The sequence below is a fragment of the Agelaius tricolor genome, unplaced genomic scaffold (genome assembly GCF_023055355.1).
Source record: "Agelaius tricolor isolate 1412-34295 unplaced genomic scaffold, bAgeTri1.0.p SCAF_6, whole genome shotgun sequence".
Classification (NCBI taxonomy): Eukaryota; Metazoa; Chordata; class Aves; order Passeriformes; family Icteridae; genus Agelaius; species Agelaius tricolor.
In genome coordinates, this window is record NW_027269266.1 from 51,083,287 (window position 1) to 51,106,641 (window position 23,355).

Below are 23,355 nucleotides of genomic sequence, written 5' to 3' on the forward strand. Positions count from 1 at the left end.
TATCCCCTTCTGCAGCATGTGTATGTACTGATTATCTGTAACATCTGCTAAGGTCTCATTGCAATCATAAGAAAAGCTCCTAACAACATATCTATTTAGAAAATGAGAGGATGGCTGTGTAAAGATTGCATGAGAAACACATAAAATTCAGTGTAAGTGAACACAAGGTATGTAGTGGCTTCTTCAGCCCTTTGGAGGTGTATGCAGTGTATGTTGGTATGGCTAACAAAATAACAGCTGGCATGAAGCCACGTGTGGCTGTATACAAGCTACAGTGACATTGCTTTTTTTTGGTTGGACAGATGTCTATACTTGTTATATAATTCTCACAGATAGATAGTAAGTGCCTCACCCTCTTCTTCTTCTCCCCTCCCCCCCTTTTGTTTTTCCTTTTCCCATTTTAGCATTTTGCCCTTATGTCCTTGGGTGGGTTGGCTATTTCTCATTTCTTTCATCTATCCTTGCTAGCTTGAAGTGTTTATCTGGATTAGACCCTTGCTCCTCAATAGCCTCCATGGAATGGTAGAATCCCATGTTTTACACAAAACTACAGTCTTCAAAAGGAATCCAGGATGTTCATGGGTGGATTCTGTTATTCTCAGCCTGCAATACCAGTATCTATTCAGTCCCTGTGGTCTTGAGGAGTACGAAGAGAGCTGGTAGGAGGGGGATGAGAGAGGACCACTGTCTTTGCATGGTTTTGTTCCTCTGGGATGAGAGTCTGCTAATGCCTTTCCCAGCTGCTGCAGGACTCTCAGGATTACTCAGCAGCTGGTCTTTTCAGAAAGGAGATGTTTCTTGTCTTTTTACAGAAAGGAGATGTTTTGCTTCCTCTTTCTTACCTTCCATGATTCACCCTGCTTACAGATTGAGGTTACTCTTCTTCAGGGCGTATACACTGGTACCTGGCTAGAAATTAATCTTTCTGGTGATCTCTCCCTCCATGTTAGCTGCTTGCCTCCTTTTTATGTACTGCATCCTTTACTTTGCAAATACATGTTTTTATTTACTATTGGACTCACTGGATTAACCACTGCCACAATATTTACTGCATTTATGCTGGGAAGCTAGAGTGAATTAAAAACATTCAGAAAAAAAGCAATTGGAATTCTCAGAAGCCTGTGGCCTTGATAGCACTTCTCTTTAAAAACCCTATCTACAATATGTAAAATAAAATAGGCTTTTATTAAAACAGTCACAGAAGTGCTAGGTGTGAACGAGCACAGACTGGTTTCCAAGCACTTCCTCTGACCCCTTCCCAGCTGCACTCCACATGCATTCCTCCAGCTTCCAGGAGGGCTGTTACTGGCTTGCTGAATCACCAGCTGCCTATAGTCCTGCTGGGATGGCACAGGACTGCTCTCTACATCGGCCCTGGGAAGGACAGAGTGCTGCTGTTTCTCCCTGCTGCTTTGCTTGGGAGTGCCAAGGGAAGAGCCCTGGCTGACTGGAGCAAGGCTAAATAGGGCACTTGAAGAGGTGCAAGTGGCTGTGGGAGCTTGAGGGTTCCTCGGTCCCACTTTCTCCCTTAGGCATGGAGATGCAAAGAAGCTGACAGTTCAGTGTTATAATACAGCGACATATTCAGTTTTGATACATGCTCCTGATACTTAGAGACATGTAAACCCCACAAGTCTTTTCTGTTTTAGCTGTGTGTCACAATAACTCCTGTGTAAGCTTTCTGTAGAAGCTTACAGATCAGTGAAACCCTAAGTCCCCTGAAGTCAACTGGAAAGCTCTTGTTTTCCTGGACAGGGCAGGGCAAGACCACTAGCAAGGATTTTTTATCCTTGTATGTGTTGCAAGACTGAATATAGATTAATTTTTACTCTGTGTTCAGGTCCTTCCTATGTTTTGTTGTTAAATACACAGCATGTGGTTATCATGACTGCCTGAGTTGTAAGGATAATTTCTCTATTATTCACTGGTGATTTGTGATGGCAGCCTGAAATTTTTACCTGGTAACTGCAAGTAAAATAGCATTAACTGCTCTGAGCAAAAAGTAATTAGATAGATAACTACACAGCAGAGAAATGAGAAAACCATGAGTTAGCTAAACATTTCTGCTAAAAAGAAATGGATGGATTTAGATATAAGGTTTTGCTTATTTGGCACAACAAATGCATCATGCTGCCCTTGTTATGGGCATTATAAGAACATAGCTGGCTGGGGGATAATGACCCTCCAAATTCATGATTTTCACTTTAATAACACTTTGGATTAATATTTGCTCCATGGAATTTGGGGTGTTGGATCAATTTTCTGAGAGAATATCAAGAAAAGAGACCTTATCTGTAGAAAGGCCATCCTTTATGCAGATACTTGAATAAAGACCCACCTAGAAAATCACTTTACTGTTCTCATTTCTTCTCTGATCTTGCATTTGGGATGCAAACATCCTTCATACATTATGTGATAACAATAACTGGCCCATGTGGAATCAAGTTGAGACAATAGATATGAGTACAGATTTGTGACATGTCCTTCACTTGTGTGAATCAAGGATTTTTCTGGAAAGGGAAAATTGTTGTTTATGCTGAAGTTCTTCAGTGATCAAAACATGTAACACATGGTCACTTTCTCAAACTGTCTCAAAACAAATACAAATTTCAGGTTACTGGTTTAGAAAGTCTGTTTCAGTCACCTTGAAATTTGCATTAATTTTTACTCCTGGAAACAGAAAAATCTTACAGTAACTGCAGCATTTGGGCAGACAGATCAGAGCAGATACAGCATCTATAAATTGATAGTGTCTTCTCATTTCTAAATTTTTAGACAGGCTTGTGGAGATCTTTACACACCCAAGTTGGAAAAAGGCCCAAATACAAGAAAACAACCTTGAATGGGAATATTTTCAAGGCTTACAAAGTTAACATCTGGCTCTAAACTCCGGGCAGTACTCCGGCCCCTTGCTGTGAAGCTGAGGACAGACTCCAGGCTTGTTTTGGGGTTTATGTTTGTGAGAGGGCTGGATGATTCAAGGCCACGTGCATTCACCAAGGTTTCCAGAGCTGGGTCCTCAGGGAAGGGTGGTGGAGGTGACGGCAGCCCACGTGCCACCCCTGCCTCTCCCCTCTGGGCTCCTTGTCACTGTCCTCGCCCCCAGCACTGTCAGAGGCCTCAAGGCAGCTCTCATTGCCGGCAACCCGCTGGGGCCGGGGAGTTCTTTGCATTTGCTCAAGTATTGGGTCAGTCCTGTTTGCTTCACTTGTTTAATGGGATCCTGCAGTGCCATCCAGGTCACTGCTTTTTTACACCATCAACTCTGACCCATCCAGTCAGACAGAAAAACCTTTGACTGACACGTTGTCAGAGCAGCCTTTGGACCAAATCCACTCTTGTACTGATTTTCACACTGGTGTGAAACTTGACTTCCTTGGAGCTACTCTGGAGTTGCAGCAGTGTAATTGAAAGTGGAATCAGGCATCAGAATATCCTTTATTTCCCTGGCTGAGGAGAACTGAGTTATCAGTGTGAACATTTAAATGTGAATGAAGCTAGAGAAATGGAATTCTGTAGCCAAAGGCTTCAGGGAAACGCCTTCACCAGTGTTTAACACAGGCTGGTGATAGTCTTTTCTTCATAAATTCAATACTAAGGTGGATTACACCCTCTCACTTAGTGTATAAAATCACAATTAACGTGCTATAATGGACTTTAAAGGGCAAACCCTGTAGAAATTATTTATATCTCACAAAATATTACATGAAACCCTCTCTTTATCCTGATATTTTTGTCATGTTTCCCCTTTCTGCCTGTGTTTGAAATCCAACTTTATTTCTTGCTTTTTGCTTGTGCAAAGCTGTGGGACAGCTGGAACAGTGGAGAAAATGTAGGAAAAGAAGGATTTAGGCAAAACAGCCCTTTTGCAGTGACCAAATCCTGTCGATGTAGCATGTAATCTTCTATTTGCCACTAGCCTTTGGAGAAAAGTAATAAAGTGAAGGAAGAGAGAGAAAAGATAAAGCAGTAAGTTGGGATCTCTCTATCTTCTGCTTGCTCCTTTCTTTTCTTGGCAGATATAGAAGCAAAATCCCAGTGTCACAAACTCTAGCAAGAGCTGTCAGTCTGTTGTGGTTAGACCTGTGAAATCCCAGAACATGTGGCAGCCAAACAATGTGCTGTGATAGGTCAGCAGGGCCAGCTGGGTTAAAAGGGGTGGCAAGAGCAGCCCACAAAGGAGCTTGGCTATTTGGTGCAATACAAATATATCTCTACCTGAGTTGAATTTACATGAGTTGTAAGGATAATTTCTTTATTATTCACTGGTGATTTGTGATGGCAGCCTGAAATTTTTACCTGCAACTTTGATAGAGATTAAGTGGTTGAGGCTTCTGCATTAAAGAACACAGGATAGTCAGCCAGGGACAGTCCACCTCTGACAAATATTGCCACATGATTAAATCTAAGTATGGCCCTCAGTTGTGCTTGCACTTTGTTCAGTTGGAATATGCTTGGGAAAAATGGACACAGCTTCTCACTGAAGTAAACAGGCCCAGTCCCACTGACTTAGTATGAAGCTACCACAGTCCAAATTACATAAGGGTTTAGCCTGTGGTGAAATGCTCTTCCTTCCTCACCCAACCCCCCCACTGCCCCCAAATACTCCACTAGATTTCCTGGTTTTACAACAGCTATTTAATATCTGGTAAACTAAAGGAAACTTACAAAAGTAGAGGACTCCATTAGTGGTTAATGTGTAAGGACCCCTGGCTCGTACCACGCACAACAAAATGAAGATGGAAGATCAGGAAACCACTGTTGAAATTTTTATGCTTTTTCAGGTGGTCATAACAAAACATTTCTGCTGTCAGTGTTTTAGGGATGTTCTAACACTTGATTATTCCTTCTTGCTCTGCATTTATCATCTATGAATAGACAAATGCAGATTATTTGCTGCTAAGCCTCTTATTGGGTAAGAACTGTAGACACAATGAATTGAAATTTGAAACTGTTGTTTCATTGTAAAGAAGGATGGCTGCAATTAGGAGCAGGAGCCGCATGTCAAAGAGTGGGAGCTCTGATGACTATGTTAATAAATGAAAATAATTTTAACTCAACTGTTCAGCTTTAAAGGACCTAACAAATGGAATTTTGATCTAAATAATTCGGAATCCCACCTGAGAGGGTTACACAAATGCCTCTCCATCTTTCCTAGATCCTAGGTAGTATCAAAAGTACCTTCCACTATCCTGGTTCTTGAGAAAAGAATATTCATAGCTCTTAGAGATCTGACTGTGTATGTGTGTATGAGCATACATGTTTTGACATTCCAAACAGAGAAGGGGAAAGAGAATAATATAGCTTGATGTGAAATTCAGGGTTGGGAAGAGGAAGGGAGAGCAGTGGTTCAGGAAGTTTTTTTTTTCTCCTCCAGCAGTCAGTATATCGTAGCTGAAATCGAAACCCTATAGCAAGCTCCCTGAAGGAAGCAGCATAATAAATAGGTCTTTAAGGTCCTCTCTGAATGACATGGAATGAATGCCTCTCTCTTTCCCCCTCTCTTCTCCCAAGGTAGACTTAGAAAATGATTCTCCACGTAAAGATATGTGATCTGTGCTAATGGAAGCAAATGAGAATGCCAGCTGCTGTTTCACCCTCTCTTGCACCCCTGCCCTGCTCCCACCTCCCCACAGTCACTCTGGCAGTAGTTTCATGCTTTATTTCAGACTTACTGTTTGAATAATGATAATAATGTCTTGCACTCCTGTAGTGTCTTTCATCTGAGGACTACAAAGCTGTTTTACAAATGCTAGCTCTATAGGGGTTCATTCAGCAATGTACTAAAGATGATCACAGAACGAACATACAGTCCTATAATCACACAGTTGATTATTTACTCCTTGCAAATCTATGTCATCTACATCTACATCCATCCCACAGTAAAAACTTTATGACTATCTTTACAAGATACAATGAATACATGCAAGTTTAATGCATAGAAAAAATTTAAAGGAAAACTTACTGCAGATTTCCCAGGAGGAGGGATACTATTTATTCACTCCCTACTACAGAATGAAAAATGGAAAATACTGAGGTATTTGTGCATCATTATCTAAGACAGGTTTGTGTCTATTCCAGCAGGAAGTTGTGTTCTCTCTACAATCTGAATTAAAATTTCTGTGTCCTTGCTGCAAAGTATCAGGTCCAAATAACCCTGGATTTTGTGACCTGGGAGAAGTTGAATGCACACCCTTGAAGCAAGGTCCTCTATATTCTTAGAAAGTTTGGGATTCCTGATTTGAGCTATGAAACTTGCAGTTCCCATCTAATCTAAGCTTCATGAGATGTGTTTTGTTGTGTTTTCCTGTTATGTTCATGCAGGGTAAGGCCGAATTCTGCCCTTTTTGCGGTTGATAAGCAAATTTCACTACTTGCAGTTCCCATTAAAAAATGCACGTCTGCTTGTTATCTTTCCCCCCCAAAGCTTCAAATTTTTGCTGGGAAATTCCACAACTGGGCTTTTTCTAATCAATTTTACATCAGCATAATGGGATCTCTCATGGCATGTCAGAATTTTATTTTCTTCTGTCTCTATCTCAGTCATAAAGAAGCTGAGAGGAAATGAGAAGTAGGCTATGCAGTTATTTTGAATTCAAAATAAAAAATAAATTTGAGCTAAAAATGAATACATATAACTCAACAACATGCCTTTATCTAATGAGTCACTGGATTTTGACCAAGTGACTTCACATTTCTAAAGAATCTATGAATTCTGGCTCCCTCCATATTCAGTGCTCAAGTGAAAACACAGAAAACCTGCTTTCATTATCACTGTCCCATGTTATTATTATGTGCTCAACATCCATAACTAGGCACTGCATTTTGAGAAGGTCCTATGGTCACATAACCACCTAAATAAACTCCAGATAAGGTCCATATGGGCCTTGAGATAAGTGTCATGTATTTTGATTCCTCAGTGAAAAAAACAGCTCCATTGAGATTTCTGGAACCTTCAAGTGTTTTGAGACGGGCCATGCCTTATGCTTGGGCTGTGCAGCTGTATTTCTTCTTATAATTTGTGATTTTTTTTCTGGAAAAAGTAGGCATAAGGAGAACTGTACTGCAATAAACCAGTGTGGAAAGATTGTCGGGGTCTTAGGTGAGACAGAATCCCTATCTTGGAAGTCTCATTCAGCCTGGGATTGCAGTTCACAGTGGAGTGAATCCCAGACACACAGAAGAACTTGGCACACCTCAGGGGAGGTGCTTTTTCAAGAACTAACTGAAAGGTGCCAGGAGGAAGCAAAATGGAGCCAAGGAAACTCCTGGGCTGCTTGAAACTTCACAAGGTTGTCCTCTGGAGATTATAATTTTCTTGACAGAAGAACATGCATGTGGGTTTTTTGTTACTTCAAAATCTACTTTTAAAAAGTTTATTTTTTCAATATAGTTTTACTTGTAGGGTGGTGGCTTGGCCACATTATGCCTCTGATCAACACCTTAGGCCAGCAGCCACTGGGACTCTGGTTTGATCTGGCCTTACAGAGGCCACTGCAGTTAAAACCCAGCCTAGGAAAGAAAGCAGTAACTCCCTGAGGGGAGGTACAGACTTGGCATCTGTGAGGGGACAAGGTTATCCTGACAAAAACAAAAAAGCAATAGAGCTTCAGTTGTCCTGTAACCAAGAAAATCCAACACCAAGTGTATGTATGACCTTGTTATGATGAAATGTAAAGCTTTTTTAATTGAATGGTTAGAGCAGGATTGGTACTTGGAGTTGACACTACAAGGACATACTAGGTGAGATACTGTTTGCTTTTTAATTTGCAGTTCTTTCTGTTGAATTAATTTGGTATATGTTCTGTTCCACACCCAAGAAATCCCAAAACAAGGCTCAGAAAAGCCCTTCAGGCACTAAAGCTCTATGGATACAGCCAGGAAAACTATTTCAGGCTTCTCTCCATCAGATTTGAATCAGCCTAAGCTAACTTGTCAGTGTCACATTACCTGTCACTGTCACCAGTAAAAAGGGTCATATTGAAAACACAGGTAATTTTAGACATTGTCCAAACAGAATAAACTGAAATTTCTTCTTTGAGAGGGTATAGGAGTGCTTTTCAAAAGACAAAAACAAAAAAAAATTCAGAGCAGACACCTGAAGTTTCAATTTGAAAACGTCTTGTGGCTGTGTGACACTTCAAAACACCTCTCTAAGGTATCTCCCCACCACTCCTCTCTGAATGTTTGCCTCCAGCCACTTTTGACTTGTGGGCCTGTAGAAAGTGTCCCATGTAGGTGTGGGCCTCTACATAGGGGCATTTAGCCTGGTGGCAGTGACTTTCTGAAAAGCATATTGATAATTCATGCAGGTGTTCCCCCAGGGGTGTAATTTCCAGCTTTTCCATGCTTCACACACATCTGCAGCTTCACTGCACCCTTAGGTTCCCTGGCCACAGAGACCAGTACAAAGTCAGAAGGCAGCATGCACTGGACTCTGGTCTCCACACCTGTACAAGCTTGAGTAGGGAGCTTCAAGGGACTCAGCTGCATAGATGAAACCTGAGTTTTGGAGACCCCTAGGACTTGTCTACAATGGTGGAAGCCTTACTCCTGTGGGTCTTGCAAAGCATTTGTTAAAAATCACTGAATTGCACTGAATGACATCAAACACAAGAGTTAGGCATATGGAAGTAAAAGCTGGATATAAGTGTTTAATGACAGAAGGTAAAGGCAATTTAGTACATTGGTAAAGGCATTCAGTACTGGTGCAGTGCTGAAGGAAAATGTGCTCCATGCAGTAATGGTGAAGTTTAATTTTTCCATTATTCTCAGGAAGGCCCCACAGTCCTTGCTGGAAAGGCATGAGAGTGATGCAAAATATTGTGAGTGGCTGAACTGTATGGTAATCAAAACTGTTATAGATGGATAATGAGATGATTGGCTCTTGCAATTAAGGGATAACTATTGTGTGAATATTAAGAAAAGCTTTAGTGATGTATAGTTATGTTATTGTAGTTTAGATGTCCTCTGTTCTCCCCATAGTTCCCTTTCCCCCCTGTATTGTTGCCACCAGACAGCCGGGGTTGTCTGGGACAGGTAGAGAGAAGGCAGCACATGTGTCCCTTACCTGGGGCAGGTGGGAATGGAAAAGCTTGGTGCTTAGGGGTTGTGGCATGGCAACACCTGATCTCCAATCAAGTTACAAGAAAGCAGTCTCCACCAATAAATGGCAAAGAAGAGCTGACTGACAGAATATGGGAAGAGCCAGGGCTGGCTGATGCAACTCCAGGGGTATAGAAGACTGAACATACATCTTGTAGATGAACCGACCATGTATCCATGTATCCATGAGGGGCAGTTCCCAGTGCGGCAGCTTTCTCCTTATGTAGTCCTTTGTTGTATTTTTGTGAAGGTTTAATAAACCCCTTTAAATTTTCAAAGTGAGCAGTTGTCTCTTACGAAAACCACCCTTGATGTAGCAGGATATATATATGAAAAATTATTCTGCTCCAAGGTCATGGTTCCACGCACAGGACAGTCCCCAGGATGCTGGGGAAGATTACTAAAATGACTCTCTGTGCTGTTGCAATGTTCTTGGACCATCACAAGCTTCTTGGTATTTTAGAAGTGCCACTGAGGGGAGGTTGGGTGGTGCCTGCATATAGCAGCTGCAGAGATACATTGCATTACTGTTAATTCCTGAGTGGGCTGGAAGGCCTCCCGTGAAAAGGGAGGTTGGGTACCTAAATCGCCTCCAGGTGCCTGCCAGCAGCTTCCTTGTGTAAGGAGCAGCATTTAACACGGTCACAGGCAGGGGTGTGCATGTCAGCACCCACCTCTCAGGCAAAGGTTCTCAGATGTGTGCCTGTGCACACTGGCAATGCCCAGTGCAAAATGCAATTAATTTCCTTAGCTACTGCTACCCTGTAAATACTATGATAGCACCAGTATTTTCTAGTATATTTCCCCTGTGGGGAAAACAAACCAGTTTGGACTCAGGGCATAACGTTGCCTTCAAACATACATGCACAGCTGACATGGATTTCCATGGCACCTTGCCCTGAATGTATAATTGCATATGGGTTTGAACAGCTTTGTTTATTTGTGGTTTTGTTAATGTGTTTTGCACCTCAGGCATGTACTTTACAAATGCAAATTCTTTGGCTTACTGGGGTAATTTACGGCTTTTAAAGTCTAATTTTTGAACCATTTTGCAATAGTAAAAAGCCCTTGTTTAGTGAGATCCTTTGCCAGGGGGACCTTTGCTGTCTTTTCAAAAAGGTGCAGGGCATTCCCACCTCCCGCTGAAATCAGCAGGGCTCAGCCCACCAGAGGGAAGCTCACAAAGTCCCAAGCCTGGCATGCAGGAGAAAAATCACCCAACCTCCTCCTTCTAAATCATTATATTGCAAGAATACTCCAGGGCCCAGGGCAGAGCACGAAGCACACTCCTATATCCACCATCCAAACACAGAGAGAGGAGAGGGAGAGGATAACCCTGCATAGAGGAAATGAGAAGAGAGTATCTAGCTCAGGGAAGAACTGAGAAGATTCAGGGATGGTTTTCAAGTAGGAGCTGGCATTTCTGGTGGTTTTCCCACCACCAGAAAACACTTCTGTGGGATTGACATGAAAGGACATACAGGCTCCAGCTTTGGCGTGGACAAGCAGCTTGGGGTTACAGATGCATTGTCCTGCAAAGGCTCAGGACTGGTGCAGTAGAGGAGGAGAATTACCCCCAAGTTTTAGGTGGGTAAATAAGACAAAGAATGGTCTCCAGATTTCTTCAGACATGTGATAAGAAGCCTACATCAGATCTCTGACTTTCTCCCATGTTTATTAAACATGCAGCAGCTTTCCAGCTGCTCCTCAATGGCAGTTCTCACTGGGGAAGGGGTAGGCTGGCTTCTGTTCTGAAACCCTGCAAGAAGTGTTTTGTCCTTGGCTGAATTAAGGGCATTAGCCCAGTGTTATACCATAACAAAACTGGGCGCAAGCTTGCTGTGTTACAAAATGTTTCTATTTGTATAACTGCTTCCTGAAGCAAAACCCTTAAATTTTAAATTGTAAGTACTTAAGATGTAAGGGGTTTTTTTTGTTTCTTTAATAGTTTATTTAAGGAATAAGAAATGGGAAGAGAAAGGTTGCTTAGTTTTTTTAAGAGCCACTGAGGTTTTAGAGTTATTTCAAGCCTTGGGGTTAATTTTCAAAATGAAGTCTTTGAGAAAATAGCTTTCTAATAAAATTTTAAGATTTGGAAGCCTCTATTCTCTGGAGTTTTTAGGCAACTTGGTTTATTAAGGAATTTTACCATTAATAATTCTCAGAAATGACTGTGCTGAAATTAAAAGGGCCTAGTGATGACAATGGAGTGTACTGGTTCCCTTTGCAGCTAAGAACCAGGGGGTCAGAGGAAGTGCGTTAGTTGCTTAGTTTATCCATTCTGTTTTGTGATGAGAAAGTTACTTTAAGCCAGCTCTGCTCAGCCCAAAGCCCTGTTTAGACATGAGAGTCATATCTCACTGATCCAGCTACTCCCAGCTTGCATCAGCTTTACCCTACACTGGTATCTTGTACTTGTGAAGTGAATTGCTGAGGCTCATGCCGTTTTGACAGAGGGCTTAAAGCAGCTCAGCAAGTCAGAGTGAGACTGTGTTAGGGCATATGGGGTCTGATCCGTTAAACTTTTGGCCATGCAGCCCAGCATAATTGTATTCTTTCTATTCACAAGCTGCTAAATTCCTACAACAGGTTGCTTGTATATACTTTTTCCCTCCCTATCTGACTAATAAGATTTTTCAAGGCTCAAAAGCCACATAGCCTTGAAAGAAATCCTTTCTTAGTTGCTTAACAAAGATACGCCTGGACTTTGTGCAGAGGGTGTGGAAGCTATCATATTAACCCCTGAAGCTGCTGTCAGGATTCCTGGTTTAGTCTAGAGGAGGGCAGAGGAAAATAATGCTTTGCTCTTATAAGAACAACACTCATTTGGAGATGGACTGAAATGTTAAAATTACAGCCAACAATATTTATTAAGTTTAGGGGCTCTTTCACCTCAAGGGTCTCTCAGCTGATATCATCCTTGTTTCAGCTGGAGGAAAATGCAATGAGATGCAATTCTGCAATTCACTGGTGAGTGCACAACACCGTGGCATGAAATCTGATATCTCGGAGCTGGAACCCAACTCAGGTTGCTGCCTCCCAGCCATGCCTGAGGCACAGGTCTGTACTTCCCTGGCTTCATAGCCCACAAAACAGTTATGTTTCATTTCCCTGTGTTTGGGGTCAAGTACACAATAGAAATAATCCGTGAGATTGTATGGCAAGGCTTCAGTCCTCCCTGGAGACCTGTAGGGATGCCGTAGAGGCAGTGTGTCTGAGAAAGGGAGCAACACTCTCCAAACTTGCTACGTTTCACCAGCCCTCCAAGTGTTGCTGAAGTAGGTGAGTAAAGCATGAAACATTTAGTGGTAAACTTTTAGGGTTGCACTATATCTGCAGGAGGCCCATAACACGCTGCCTCCCATACCCAGGAGAAAGTTATTTCTAATTGTTAGGAGTTTATTCCAACATGTAAAAGTAAATTCTGACCTTTGTGACATGGTAGCTGAGTACCATTGGAGGAGTAAGGAACTGAAATAGTGCATAATACTTCAGAGGTAGATTTTTGTTTAAATGTCAGTGCAAAACTATTCATTTCCCCCCCCTGCCCCTTTTCTTTCTGCTTTATTGGAAATTGGTAAAGAAGTATGCATCCTTAAACATGGATGAAAAACAAATGAAAAAATTTGCAGAATTAAGTCCAGGATCTGGTCGCCCACATGCCTTCTGAAGTTCAGTAAACCTAGAAATTTGTCTCCTGAAGCTTTAAGTGTAACTCTTGTCATAGTACAGTTTGTGGTCTGCAGAATAATAAACTCAGAGATAACAAGACACCCTTATCCCAGCTTTGAACAGTAGTAGGAAATGCTGATGGTGTGCACCATTGCCTTGTGCTGATCCAGACTTCTTAAATTTCCAGTTTCACTCACTTTCAGCCTTCGAAAGGGGATCACTGTAAAGCCGCACTGTTGAGATTTACCTTGTGAACTCTGCTTAAAACTGAGAATCAGACTTATACACAGCCTGCTGAGATAACTCTAGTGCTCTGAGAAGGCAAAAATATCCAAGAAATTCAGTGTTAAATCTCAAACTCTGTCTTTAAACCTGTCCTTCAGACCTATGATTTCTGCTTCTGGTAGGTGACATCTGTAGTGATTCTGAGGATCCCTAATAATGTCTGAGCTGTTTGTTAACTCTTTTCACCCAGGCTGAGGCATTGCTGAAGGTTATGTGGTAATCTCTACAATAAAAAACAAAGGAAAAGATGCAGGGCAATCATCTTATATGCATCAGGGGTTTTTTACTAATTTTTATTTCCTTTTCTTTGAAGAGTGAGGAAGTAGAATGACTAATTTGGCTTTCTAGTACTTGCTAATATTTAATCTTAAGGGCTGGATTTTGGGCGAGGATTTTTGTAAAAAAACGCTAGAATAAAATTGCTATTGAAAAACTCTTTAATCAGAATATGGACCCATTATTTATTTCTTTTGTACCAAGATTGTATATTAGCAGTTTAGGTGAAATAACAGTGTAGGCATGATGCAATCATTTCTCATATAAAAGGCTTTGGAAACAATTTAAGTTCAAGATTACTGTACTACTGTAAACTGTGTACTATCTGCCTTGTGTATTCAAACGAGGAAGTGTGATTTTCCCTCTCTCCTTCTCTCCAGTGTGACATGGGCAGATGTTCAGTTGTGGTGTATGTGGTCATGAGGGAGGGGTTGACCTGAATGGGCCTGGGCCATTTCTGAATATTGACTGAAAATGAGTCATAGTCTGCCTTTGAGTGTTTTGTGTCATCTTCACTAAGAAGATCATGAATCTGCAGCTCAGCACTGAGAAATCCCAGTATCTCCCACCCATCTCGGTATGTCCATCTCTGTGGAACGTTCCACTGTGCTGTGCTTTTACCTCCCTTCTACAGCCCAAACCATCTCAGTAACTGGCATCTTTGCTCTGGTGGCCAATCCACAACCTAACACATCCCAGTTAGAAAACTCCTCTGTGCCTTCTAGCTCGTGTTTTTTTGCAACACTTGCCTTTCCTGATAAGGCACCGTGCCCTCTGCTGTCTCCTCTGGGCTCAGCATTCACATCCTACAGATAGCTGTGCTCCCTCCCCTTGTGCCTCCCTGCTCAGACCTCAGTCAGAATGTGCTGTTAGCAAATGGGATCTCTTTCCACAGTAGTTCTCCTGCCCTTCTCAGAATTCATTCCAGTTATCTTTCAGGTAACAGCATGCCCAGAAATTAAGGCTACATTCCAGTGCCTGAAACGAAGCTTGTAGTGACTCAAACCAAAACATCTTTGGTCTGTTTTGCTACTGTATTACTCTTCACTGCATGTCCAATTTGCTGCATACTACTACTATTAAATCTCTGTTGACATTACAGCTTTCCAGGTTTCTCCCTCTCATTGTGTGACTATTTCCCATCTGGGCTTTTCTCACGTGGGAAATATTCACACAAATTCAAGACTTCAGCAGAGCTTCCCAGCTGCATTAGGCATTTCACCAATAAATCACTGTTTCCTGTGTCAGAAGAGAAAACTGATTGGAACAGCCTTTCCAATCCCAGATGCAGTGATACTCACCCTTCCCTATTCCCTTACTCCCAAATCCTGTGTAACATCACAAGCAAAATTTTAAACAGAAAATTGAATCCGGCAGGATTTCGAGGAGGTTGCAGTCCTAAGAGTTGGCAAGGATCCCCATGCTACCTCTGAAAGACATTGAAAAACTGACTGGAAAAAAAGCTGAGTTTATTTTTGCTGTGTTAACCAAGGTTATGACCTAGTGCATAGCCATCAGGATCATTTCCCTGTTCCTTAAGTTTTGGCTAAGTTGATGTTGTTAAGATGAGGTAAAGTTGATTTAGACACCTGGCCACCCTGCAGGGTAAGTACAGATGATATGGGGTGTTCAGGAGGGACAGCCTGACAGCCCCTTCCTGGTGTTGTTCAAGGCCAGGACCCTTCAGAAAACAAAGCAATTCCCACAGGAACATTGTCAGTGTGACTTCAGCCCTGAGGATGATGAAAAGATAATATTTCATCCAGAGTTCGTCGGTGTCATCAGCAAGGATGTAAAACTGGCTAAGGCAGTTCAGACCCTGGACCACCTAGTCCAGGGATTCTGTTCCCAGTAGTGCCTCCAGGAGGGCAAGGATGAGAACAGGGCAACCATATGTGGTAATTCCTTCTTTCAGCCTACAAATATTTTCAGCTCAGGGGATTTCCCAGCCCTGGTGAAGCTTTTCTGTTTTGTCACCCAGGGGATTTCTATTTCAAGCACTTGTCCAATCTCTCCTCAAGTCTATGTAAACTTTTTACATTCATGTAGTTCTTTGGTAAAAGCTCTACAGGCTCTCTAATTGCTGACTAAAGAAAACACTTCTCTATGTGACAAACCCAGCTCCATTTACCTTCATCTGGTGCCTCTGGTTCTTTTATTGGAAAAGGGAATTCACAATCCAGCCACTCCTCACTACTGTGGATTTTGTAGATCTTTATTTTATCTCCACCAAGTCTAGGCAGAAGAGTCCAAGACTACTCAGGGATTCCTCACATTAAAGCCATTTCTTACCTTTGATCATTCCTGTTTCCTTTCTTTGAGTCCCTCTTCCAGGGCTCTCAAGTTGGGTACAATACTGAAGGGAGGGAATGAAGGAATAGTACAGTGGCACAATGATTTTTCATGTTTTTCTTTTTGTTAATTTTCCAGCTCCTCACTGACTTGAGTTGCCTTTGGATTGAGCCAAAAGTCTCTGCACGTTGATAACATGCAAGTGCCTGTGTTGCTGGAGAAAAAAGACTTTACTGTCTGGTCACTGCTAGATTTAAGTTTCTTAGCAATAGATCAGATCTAAGATGAAAGATTACTAACACAATTCAGGGCAGTTCCTGGATTTCTTAGCTCAGGTAAATCTGTAAGTTAGGCAGTGCCAAGGTTTGAGCCTCGGAGCTCAGTCATTGGCACCTTCGTTACTGTGCTCTGTTTCATCCTGCACCAACCTGCCCTCTCCAAAACAACTTCCAAGCATGCTGCAAGAATTTGCATGGACCAGGGATGGTTCCCAAAGCAGTCTGGCTGCAAATCAGATGCTTTTAGTTCCTTTTACTGTGATTTAGAGGATGAGAGAGACTAATATTATAAATATGGCCAAACATGCCAGCTGGACTCAGAGACAGGGAAGGGTCTTAGATATATCCAAAATCTTCCTTGTGGAATGATGACATAAACAGAAGCAAGGGCAGGATCTAGAACAGACATGGAAATGGTTTGACCTGATTGTGGGATACTAAGAAATTAATACTAGCATTGGTTATGCTTTTTGCATTTAGGTATGACAATGAATTTCTGTCTCCACAACTTTCTAGCTGCCCACTGTTATCAAGCATCCAAAATTGGGGATGATTGGATTATTCTAGATAAGAAGATTCATAAATTTATTTTGCTGCAGGGCATGAAACAATCCATGCTGAGGGGAAATGTTGATTTAATTGATTTCATTGCAAAGCCAGTTTAAGGAAATCCAGCTACAACTTGCATGGAAAGCAGTCCTAAGGCTTGGTTGTTTTTGACTGTGATGAAAGGCTATCCACGTATTTTACGAAGGTAAATGTAGCTTGGGTGTAGAAAGGTGCAGGCCTTCTCCATTTGCCTCAGTGATGTGTTACCCCAAAGCATTTCTACTGCTTTAGGTGTCGTCACTGCCACATTCACTTTGCTGATCTATCCTAATGCATCTCTTTTCTTTCACTTGCAGGAGCACTGGCAGCATAAAAACAAATTTCCATTTAAATTTTTTTACCATCTGGGGTACCAAATAATATATAAGGTAACTGTAATGGAAAGTGACAAGTGACAGGAAGTTTCTTGTTTATTGCAGTTAATTTACACTGTGCATCAAGAGCATTTACATATAGTTAAGGCACCATTGCCAGTGGTTCCCCTGTTGTTTGTGCAAGTCTTTTACACTGCAACAGAGATAAGAGAACATTTGAACAAATAGAAGAATTAGGCACAGGCAGCAGAGATTCATATCTAATAAGTAAAGCTTCAAGTGCTTACAGAGACCAATGTACGAAGAGGAGGATTGCACTGCATATTTTAAGTTGCTTTTATGAAAACTGGTGAAATAATGACCATACTTGTTTATTGATACTGGTTTAGTGAGGAGAGGCCAGCATTCCCAGTGAGTAATTTGCATTAGTCATCAGTTACTTATTTTGTGGCTATAAGGTACAAAGAAGGTAAAAGAATGTCAAAGAACTAAAATCAAAATTCAGCAGTTGGGAAATGCCAAAATTAAGGTCCCTGATTGGAAATGTAATCAAAATTGAACAAGTTGGAAGTTATGGGGGTAATGTACACGACAAGAAATAGATGTTTCATCCCCTTGTAAAGTGGTGGCTGCAATTCTACAGCTTAAAAATGTTAGTCACATAGTACACAAACTCTCAGTCTGAGTCTTAAAAACTAGTTCTTTTATGTTACTATTTTAATAATTAAATATGGAGCCTACTGAATAAGAGGAACCTCCTCTCTCCTTATGCTTACTCTACTTGAAACAAGTGCTATACAATTTTCTGTTACCTTTAGACTTTAGACTCTTGCCAAAATTCCAGAAGCTCTCAGGTCACTCCCAGCAAACTGGAGGTCATATTTGTATTCCCCAGACACATAGCTGGCTGCACAGATGGACAGTTCCTGGGGACCCTCTTACAAATTACAGAGCACCTTGGCTGACCACAAATGATTGTGCTGTGATTTTCCTGATCCATCCTGTCTAAGGGATTTTGTTTTCTGTGCATTGCCTGCTGCCCTGAGCAACACCTGTTTCCTGCTGATGTCTACGAAGTTGTCACAGATAGATGAACCTCAGCAATTCCCAGTTCTCATTTCCTTGTGTTTGCACTGTGTTCTCAATCCTTCTGGTAGCATTTGTGTGTAGTATCTCCTCTTAGGTTTTCCAGGACCAGCATAAAAAAAAGGTAAAAAATTTGCGAAACAAGTTAGTTTCTGGGGGAAAACCCACCCCATATAGTTTTATTTAGTGATTTGTGAAGCACTCTATCCCATACTGGTGTATGAAAAGGCTTTCACCTATAGCAAGATAGATTTTGAGCCTGCAAGGGTGTCAGCACCTTATATAAGTCTATATGGCAGGAGTAGGAATGGAAAAGGCACTGAGGAGGCGGCAAAGCAAACACGTTTTCTTGGCTGTAAAAGAAAAAGAAGATAGGGAAAAAAATGTCATGACTATTTAATCTGCAGGAAAAGGAGAGATTAAAGGGTGGAGAAATTTGCTTGGAGGGATACTTGTTGACCTTGTGAAGACAAAAGCAGAATCATCTTCTGCCAAATATTTGTCTCATTTTGGCTTTCAGTTCTATTGCTGGGAAAGCCAATGCACTAAGGCATAGGAAATAAATGGAGGGAAGCTGCTTTACTATCCTTCACTGGAGAACCAGGTCCAGCACAGGGAGCACTGGTGACTGGAGTGTGAAGCAGGCAGCTGGTGACACACCCCCGGTCAGAAGTTACGTGGGCTGCAATGACCTGCTCTGCTCATATTGCCATAGCAGCACCTACATCGTGAGGATGTGTCTGGGACTTTCCCATCATCTCTCAGGTGATTTCCAGTGACAGGGTACCCTGACATGCTGCACTCAGCAACGTGCCTGAGCAGCTGAATGGTGTTTAGTTTTGATTGTCATAGGAGTGAAGGTCTTTGTTCTTTCCATTCTTTCTGCAAGCTCTGTGGAAGCCAAATGTGCTCAGAAAACTGAAGTTACCTTCATTTGTAAGGAGTTTTTTAGCTGTAAGGTGCATCATACCCAGTCTTCTGCCTTTAGAAACTATACATTAAGCCCTAAAAATTAGTGTAATTAACTTTTTCTAAGGTAATACCTTTTAAAGTACTTTTCTTTCTAACTCTTTTTTTATCCCCCAGGCCTTAAGCTCACGTTTTCAGACTTGTCTCTGCAGGCACAAAACTTACTTTTTCTTTTAATGAAAGCTGAGATTTTTCACAACTCCAGAATCTGGAGCTCTGAGCAAAACAAACAGTAATTACAGCTATGAGACCTGGCAGTACAGAATAGGTAAAGCCTTCAAAATGCCTTCTTGCCTCTACTAGCAAAACCTTTCTCTTACTCTATAAAAGCAGCTACTCTTCACCGAGATGATCATTTAATTTACAGCAGGCACCTGGAAGGGGCAGCAGAGATGTGGACAATGACATTGTTTCTCTGTTGGTGGCTGTTCTGCTTCCCTCTGACCATACACAACCCCAACATGGATATCTGTGCCTGGGGAAGGGCAAAGGAGGAGGAGAGCTTTTGAAGTTTTAGAAAAGAGAAGTTCTGTTCTGTAAGAATTCATCCTGGTACTTTCTGAAATCTGATCCATACTTTCATCTGCTTGAAACAGAATATTCATACTGAGCAGAGACCTTGGAAAGTTTTAGAAAGAAAAGCACACATATCTTTCTTCAGTGGTTGCCTCCTCTGATTTTTGTACTGCAGATGTACTTACATCCTAAACTACAGTCCAGGTCCAAACAACCTTTGGGCTGAATAAGTGGGCAGGCATATAACAAAGTAGGTAGTTAACCAGTAAAGACAAAGCATCAATATCCTTTGGCTTCTAGAAACTCTTACTTGTACTCTTATGAAGATCACAGAATTTGTTACCCAATTACGAATCTATGACCTCCTCCAGGTGGCTGTTATATATGAAGAAATCAGAAGGGGAAAAGAGGATCTTGTTTCAAAATCTAGGCTTGTTCTAATATAATCTTCACCCAGCCCTCAATACTTAAAGAATTTGTTTGCAAAGTTAGTTCTAAGCTTTCCCTCATGTTCACTGAAACAGTTCAGCAAAGGCTAGTCTTTACAGAAACATGATTACTGATAAAAACCTATAGCCCGCACTACAGCTGTTATTTATGACTGACAGAATTAGAGGCTTTTGTCACAAAAATAAACAGGGTAATAAATTTGTAAGAACCTCAATGTAGCCTCTGTAAATTTTTCTAGGGTAATATTCCACCCAATAGAAAGAGTCTTTCATTGTGTGTTTATGCAGAGCTTATGTCGAGAAATTAATTGAATCACATATGGTGACTGCAATTATCAGTCAGTATCCTTTTTAACTCCTATGGTTCTAATGTTTCTGTTAGTGTAAGATGGGTTTTTTTAGCTTCAGAGGTAGCAAATAAAGGGTTGTGAACATTAAAAATATGCATATATACATAAACACACATATTTGTTTGTGTATGCACCTATATATTATATTTTTTAAAATTTATTGATGTATAATATATAATGGGTATATATAGATTCAAAGTCTTTCAGAGTTTTTCTTTCAAAGCTTGAATAAATTGATGATCTCTGGTCTCCTTTTCTGGAGTTTTCCCAAGCCCAGCACACGTGTGGACAGCACCAGGACTGCCAGTGTGAAAATGTGAATTAACCTCACCTTCCTGCATGTGGCCTGTGTGCAGACACCCCCAGCCCTGTGCTGTTGGGACTCAAGAAGCAGGGGTGGCTGATGGACAATCTGTAGCTGATTTATTGGGCCCAACATGGTGTTTATCTCACTGCAATCATCCAATGACCTTAAACATTGCCTTATATGGTAACACAGCGTTCTTGTTAACCAATAACGTCGCAGTTCACCATATATGGACATCCCTTCCTTTCCTCACCTGAGGTACTGTTAGCTCACCTCTGCGCTGTGGAAACCCAGAGCACTGGGAATATTTCTCTATTTGGTCTGGGGTGCCCTGACCCCCAGGGGAGCACTGACTTTGACCCTCATTCATGGAGAAAGTTTCCTAGACTTCAAGATAGACTAGAATCCACAGAAGTGTGAAATAGATTATAGAGAGTAGTGTAGGTGTATCACTTGGTGATAAATTTAGGTTTTGGGATTTTTTGTATGTTGTGGATGGAAGCAAGATGGAGGGCACAGGGTGTTGTCCTGCATTTCTTCTTTGTGCTTCTTCTTCCTTCTTCTTCATGGATTTGTGTGGCATTTTGTAATTGGGCAGAAAAGTCTGCATTGGGGGCTCTTTGGGATCATTTATTGGGTTAAAAGGGAAAATAATCTAGGTGTCAGTTCTTAATTGGATAGTTTAGTCTTAAAAGAGTTTGTTACAAGAGATTGTTGGCCATTTTGTGCCTTCTAATGAAAAGCTGCTGAACTCACAATTGTGAGACTGTTTTACTGATAAGAAATACTAAACATCTGATCCAAACATGAATTACTGTCTTAAGTGCCTTTAATCCAGACCCAGAAAAACCAATGACTGAAATCCCCACACTGCACTGCTGACATGTCCTGCTCCTGCATGTCCCATCTTATATCCTGTTTCCACAGCCCACATCCACGCTGTGCCTCACTCCCTTCTGTAGCTGCAGTCCCTGGAGAGCGGGTGGTGTCCCTGCTCCAGAGTCAAGCCCTCGGCACACATTCCTCTGGAGACACTGAGTTCCTAACCTTTTTTAGGAAGACCCAGCTTGTAATTCCTCCAGCTGTAAATACACAATAGATGGATACCAGGCACCTGTTGCCTAACTCCTTGCCAAGGTTTTCAAATTTAAATTGCACTGGATACTTGTTCAGGGGAATCTTTGTAACTTATTAGCTGTAGAATGTGTGGGAAAGTACTGGCCATGTGTGGGATGGCAGAAAACTGTCTTTTGAGGTATCAGAGAAAAACAATAGCCATGGACTTACAGCATAAATATGAAGCAACATCTGGTCTTAATTACTGTTGGGGAACGTATGTATATCATGCATGGAAAGGATATCTATCAGAGGAAATTCCTCTCAGTTATATACCAGCATAATTCAACTGAATCCAAGTGATTTACTCCTGAGTCACCTTGCTGTAACTGAAAGTGGAGCTTGGTCCACCAACTCACTGCTGTGATCCTGTGGAAGGAAGGACATGTAATGAAAATACGTGACACACACTTAAATTGTTCTTTGCTGAGCTTATAGTGTAGCAGAAGAATACACATGAGATAGGGACAAGCACATCAGGGGCCTGCTTCAATAATATTTTACTGTCTGAAATGATCACTTTAACTCTTAGGAAGACTTATTAATATTTATTATTTGCATTTTAGTTGTGTCTGTAGGTCTCAGCTGAGGAAGATAACCACGAGATGTAAATCCCTGGGCTCCTGCAATATCCCCACAGCAATGACTGACATTTTAAAAGCTCTGTGGATGGTCAGTATTCCAAGGAAAAAGTCATTCAAGATGGCATTCAGAGGGAGCTGCAGCTTGTGTTACACAAGGCTTTTCAAAGAGATCCTGCAGAAATTCTTGGTATCAGACGCTGTACTTCCTAAATGACAGCTCTCTTAAATGCATATATATATATATTGCCTTCTCTTGTTTAAATGTTCTGCTTTTATACACTGCCAAAATCAAGGCCGTGTCCTTGTATCCAGTAGGGAAGAGAGGGATTAATTCATATACTATACATTTCACAGACAATAACACAAATATTTACATAATTTCTTTAATTAACTTATTTGACAAACTCAGTCTGCACTTGAACCTCTGTAATGTTCCTCACAGATGCATGGATTTTCCAACTGCTGCATTGCATCTGTACACATACCAAAAGAGACTTGTAAGAATGATTCTTCCACCACTGTAGCTCACTGTCATACACAAGATACCACCATTTATCCTTTCCCTGCTGTTTCTTCGTTGTGATTTTGACGTTCTATTGCAGAACATACTTCACTGCAGTTAAAATCCCTCTGTTATGCTCCAAATGTGTATTTCTAAATATAAGCCTAAATCAACCTATCTTCACCTTTCTCAAAACAATCTGTATAATCACTCAATGGTCTGCATACTTCTAAGCTGTGTTAAATTGGCCTATAGGCCACCTGCAGGCAATGCCAGCTTTGATTAGCCACTATGGAATCCCAAACAGATTCTGCTTTACTTACCCACCAGGGTAAGTTTGCATTTCACACTTTGTGAATTATTAATACACAAAGTATTTATAAAATGTAAAAAATTTCTGAAAACAGTGTGTCTTGCTGTACAGCCTTGGCTACAAACTGCTTGCAGATCCCCTGTATGGTCCTCATCAGTACAAATGAAACAAGTAGAGCAGATACTTGAGGGTGAGCTCCCTCTGCTTCTCAGAGATACCATACAACTTCTCCACTGTTCTTCAGATTTGACAGAGTACTATTTTTCTTTCAAATTGGTAGGATGAAGCTGGGCAGAAAAAGGAGACTAGTCTTGTTTTAATATTGTAGCCAG